This window comes from Protopterus annectens, chromosome 5.part0 (assembly GCF_019279795.1).
Source record: "Protopterus annectens isolate FY-2018-M chromosome 5.part0, PAN1.0, whole genome shotgun sequence".
NCBI classification, from domain to species: Eukaryota; Metazoa; Chordata; order Ceratodontiformes; family Protopteridae; genus Protopterus; species Protopterus annectens.
In genome coordinates this window covers 1,245,370,303-1,245,375,302 of record NC_056735.1, presented here as the reverse complement: position 1 = coordinate 1,245,375,302, position 5,000 = coordinate 1,245,370,303, and the positions used below count along the sequence as shown (strand labels likewise).

At 39.3% G+C, this 5,000-nt stretch overlaps 1 protein-coding gene across 1 annotated transcript in view; it reads left to right on the top strand.

Moving 5' to 3' along the window:
- The window catches only part of PDCL3 (phosducin like 3), a 719,284-nt gene that overhangs the window by 41,814 nt on the left and 672,470 nt on the right, over window positions 1–5,000 (top strand). The window lies entirely within an intron of this gene.

Below are 5,000 nucleotides of genomic sequence, written 5' to 3'. Positions count from 1 at the left end.
CTCCAGCCTCTAAAACAAACATCACCTACCGCCCACAACCATGCAAACATCACCTCTACCTCAACCTACCTCTTCCCAAAATATCATAGGCTAGCCCACATTAATCTCCAACAAACCAGAAGATCACTATATACTCTTCAAACTCCTGAAGCTCTTACATACATTTCAACAACACCCTCTTCTTCATGGCGATATTCACCCTAACCCAGGACCTAACAGTACCCTACTAAATCCCCAACAGCTCCAAACCACCACTCATATTACCCTGACCAAAACTGCTAACTCCTTATTGATAGCCTATCTTAATATACAGAGCTTAAACAATAAAATTAGCCAACTGCATACTCTACTGGACATACATTCCTTTGATGTCCTATGTCTAACAGATACCTGGCTCAAACCAGGAACAAAATATAACAAAGTCATCCCACCAGGGTACAATATAATAAGGGCAGACCGAACAACAAAAAAGGTGGAGGCGTAGCAATTTTGTATAAATCTGATCTAAATATATCTCTAGTAGACTTACAGTTACCATTAGATAATCACGTATAAGTCCTTGTCTCTAAACTCCAGCTCATTTTCTAGCAAAGCTAACTATATAATATGCTCCTACCTACTTCCAGGCAATAATATCAACATCCTTGAAAATATCCTATGCTTCCTCTCATCTTCCCTCCCTCAAGAAACATTAGTACTTGGAGACTTCAATAAAGACTGGAACTGCTGTACATCCAATAAACCTTCAGTCCATATAAAGTTGTATGGCTTTTCTCAGTTTATCACCACCCCAACAAGAATCCATAAGCCTACTAACAATGAGAGTACCTTAAATTGGATCCTATTAAGAAACCATCCCCTCACTTGTATAGCAGACACCCTACCTGATGATATTAGCGACCATTTACTCACCTATATAATTAGGCATACAACCTTCTTCTCTAAACAATCTATTTTTAAAACTATAAGAAACAGAAAACACTTCAAGCTCTTTTTGGAAATTTATAGCATTAAAGCCTGTGATTGGTCTCCCATAAAACAACTCTCCCTTGATGAAGCAGTTTCCTATTTTAACTCCAAATTTTTACAAATACTTGAATACCATGTCCCTAGTCGAACTATTAGAACCAGATACAAAGCAGCACCTTGGCTCCTAAAGAGACTAGACAAAAAATCCTAGTAAGAAATAAGATCTGGTCCAAATGGAGATGTACTAAAAGCCCAACTGATCACCAGAACTACAAACAGCATAGAAACACCACAAAGAAATCTATACTTCTTGATAAAAAAAACTACTACCTTAAACTCCAAGACAGGCATCAACAAAGCCCCCCAAACATTTTGGACAGCTCTTAAGACTTTTACACCCAGGACAGTCCAAGACTCCAACTCTTTCAGCACTTTCCCTAAGCACACCTAAGGAGATTGCTGACACCTTCAATACCTCCTTTACAGAAACTGTACAGTCTCTTACAAATTCCTTACCTCTTTTTACCCCAACCCTCCCATTCTCCATGACTAGCAAACCCCCTGCCTTTCAACTAAATCCAGTCTCTACATCTTTCATCCACACCTTACTTATGAAACTTAAACCATGTACCCCATCCGCTGATCTCTTACCAGTGGAATACCTGCAAATTACAACTAAAGTTCTCGCCTATCCTATTTCCATACTAATCAATAGAACTATTACTGAAGGTTCTATCCCATCTCGCTTGAAAATTTCACATATAATTCCTCTTCATAAGGGTGGTAACTCAACCGAAATATCTATCGCCCCATAGCCCTGCTCTCCCCTCTAGCCAAAATAATGGAAAAATGTATCCACCACCAGCTACTTGATTACCTTCTGCAGTATAACCTTATAGCAGACTGTCAAAGTGGTTTTAGGCCATACCACAGTACTACTACTGCCCTACTATCCTTCACTGATTGCATCAACAAGCATTGTAACAATAATAGGCTCTTTACTGCTCTGTTTATAGACCTATCAAAAGCCTTTGATATGGTGAACCATCAATTACTACTACACATACTAGAACAATACTCACTCAACACAAAGACATTACAGTGGTTTAATTCCTACCTAGAAAACAGACAACAAGCTCTTCTCTGGGACAATAACCTTTCTACTCTTCTTCATATTACTCTTGGGGTCCCACAAAGCTCCATCCTGGGACCTCTCCTCTTCTCTATCTTTATCAACAACCTATAGCTAACTATTCCACAATCTACCTGCATACAATATGCAGATGATTCCACACTAGTGTGTTCTGCCATCCCATCTGCCGAGCTCCAAGCTATCACCCAGTCAATATTTAACACAGTTGAAAAATTTGTTTTGCAATGTTGCCTCCTACTAAACGCCATAAAAACCAAGTTACTTTACACAGAAGTCCCCTCCAATATATCTGTCAAATCCAGCAGTGGTACTATAATTACACCTGATCCAACCACCAAGCTCTTAGGAGTAACAATAGATCACAATCTCAACTTTGACACACATATTAACACTACAATTAAAACTGTTAACAGAAAACTGGGCTCACTGTATGAGCTAAAGTCCTTCCTCACCCCTGAAGTCAAAACCATCATTGCCCATACCCACCTAATCTCTACTCTCCTGTATGCTTCATCTATCTATACAAATCTTTCCCAAACTAACCTAAACAAACTAGCAACCTCCTACATCAACATCGCCAGATTTGCTACATGTTCACCATATAGAACCCATCACTGTTTAAACCTCAAACAGCTAGGCTGGCTTGAATTCCAAACCAGCTACTATTTCAGCAACTTACAATTACCCATAAGATTCTCTTTCACACTGATAGGACTCCTATTCTTTGTAGCATTGCCACTCCTTATAGAAATCTTACTACCTTACGCTCAGCAAATAAATTGCAAGTAACCACCCAGAAATCCCTTAATAAAGCCGGAGACTCCCCCTTTTCAAATTCTGTGGGTAAGAGTTGGAACAAACTCCCCAGCAACCTACAATTACTTTCATCCTCATCACTTTTCAAATGCCAGATAAAACTACACCTTAAAAAACATTGGTTATGCCCATGTACTAACCCAGATTAACACCAACCATTTAGCAAACTTCCTTCCCCCCCTCCCTCTATTACCCACTAGGGTGCAAATACATCCTATTCATAGTCAATATTGTAGTTTTTCTTATTTCCTTCTTACTTCATGAAACTTACTCTTTACCTTTCTAAAATCCCTCACCTCCTCCTGATATTGTCTGTGTCAGTGTTAGTACTTATGCTACCCATGACATTTCACGCAAAACTTTTCTAACATAACTAGATGGATACCTTCACCCCTTTGTCCAACTATATCCAGACTTTATACCTCTTATATATACTACTCACACTACTGCTTAGTCAACACCCTCACTTATCCTTCACTTTTGTTGTTTGTTCCTTCTATGCTAACCTAAACCTGTTTGATTTTAATTTTTTACCATTTTTAATCTTTGCTGTTTGAAGCTATTTGACTACACCTTTTGCTGTAACTGCATTAATTCTTATGTAATAATTTACTGTTTTGATTTATTTTCATTTGTAGTCCTGTTACATTACCTTAATGTTGGAGCTTATCTCCCCGGGCCTCTACTGAAAAAATGGACATGTATCCAGTTAGACTAGCCCGGTCAATAAATGTAAAAAATAAATAAATACCTATGCGTGTGTGTGTGTGTGTGTGTGTGTGTGTGTGTGTGTGTGTGTGTGTGTGTGTATGTATTTATATGTAGGTATGTATGTACATATATGTGTGTATGTATCTATGTATGTATGTATATATGTATGTATGTATATATATATATTTATATATTTATATATATATATATATATACTTATATATATATATATATATATAAAATATACACACACATATACCTATATATATATACACACACACACACACATATATATTGGACTCCTTCCTCAAGCAAGAAGAAACCAGTCTGGTTGACCTCGGCCATAAGCAAACTTTACAATAAAAGGAGGAGACTTATACAAAAAAAGGCAAAATCTCAAGTAGAAAAATCATCCCTGATCAGCATTAGTAAGAAATTGAGGGCCCTCATCAAGTCAACTAAAGCTAATTTTGAAAAGAAAGTTGCCAAGGATAACCATAAGGCCTTCTATGGCTACGTCAAAAACCTAAATAGCAACGCTCAGTTCTGTTCTGAGCTAGTACAAAATGGAACAAAATACACTGACCCTTCTGACATTGCCAACATCTTGGCTGACAGGTTCAGTGCAAATTCCCCCCCCCCCCCTCATCACCTACAGGGCTATTACCATTCTAGGGGATTGTGTAAGTCCAATTATTACTGATACGTTGGTTAACAAGGCTCTATCTAAAGCTAAAAACACTGCCTCCATGGGACCAGATGGTGTCCCAGGCTGTGTCATACACGAGCTCCAAAAAGAATTAACTCCGCATCTTAATACCCTGTTCAGTCTCAGCCTCTCCACAAGATATGTGCCCATAGAATGGCGCACGGCAATGGTGGTCCCGCTACACAAGGGTGGGGCCACAACTGACCCTGGGAACTACCGACCAATAATCCTGACCAGTCTGATCTGTAAGGCTATGGAGCAAATCATTATGGAACTCATAAATGGGAGATTGGGAACCTCCAGTCGCTGGACCCAACACAGTTCGGCTTCAAGGGCAGATCATGCCTCCTGACCCATGTGGATTTCTTTGAGACAGTTACTCAGGCTATAGATAAGGGAAAGGAGGTACACACGGCTTACCTTGACCTTGATAAAGCATTTGACACCATTCCCCATTCAGGTATTATTGATAAGCTCACCAGCCTGGGCATAAACCCTTACATCATAAGATGGATCGCAAACTGGCTCTCAGACAGATCCATTAAAGTAAGAGTAGCGGGATCTATGTCCGAATCCAGACCAGTAACGAGTGGTGTGCCTCAGGGCTCTGTCCTGGGGCCCCTCCTGTTTGGCATATACTTC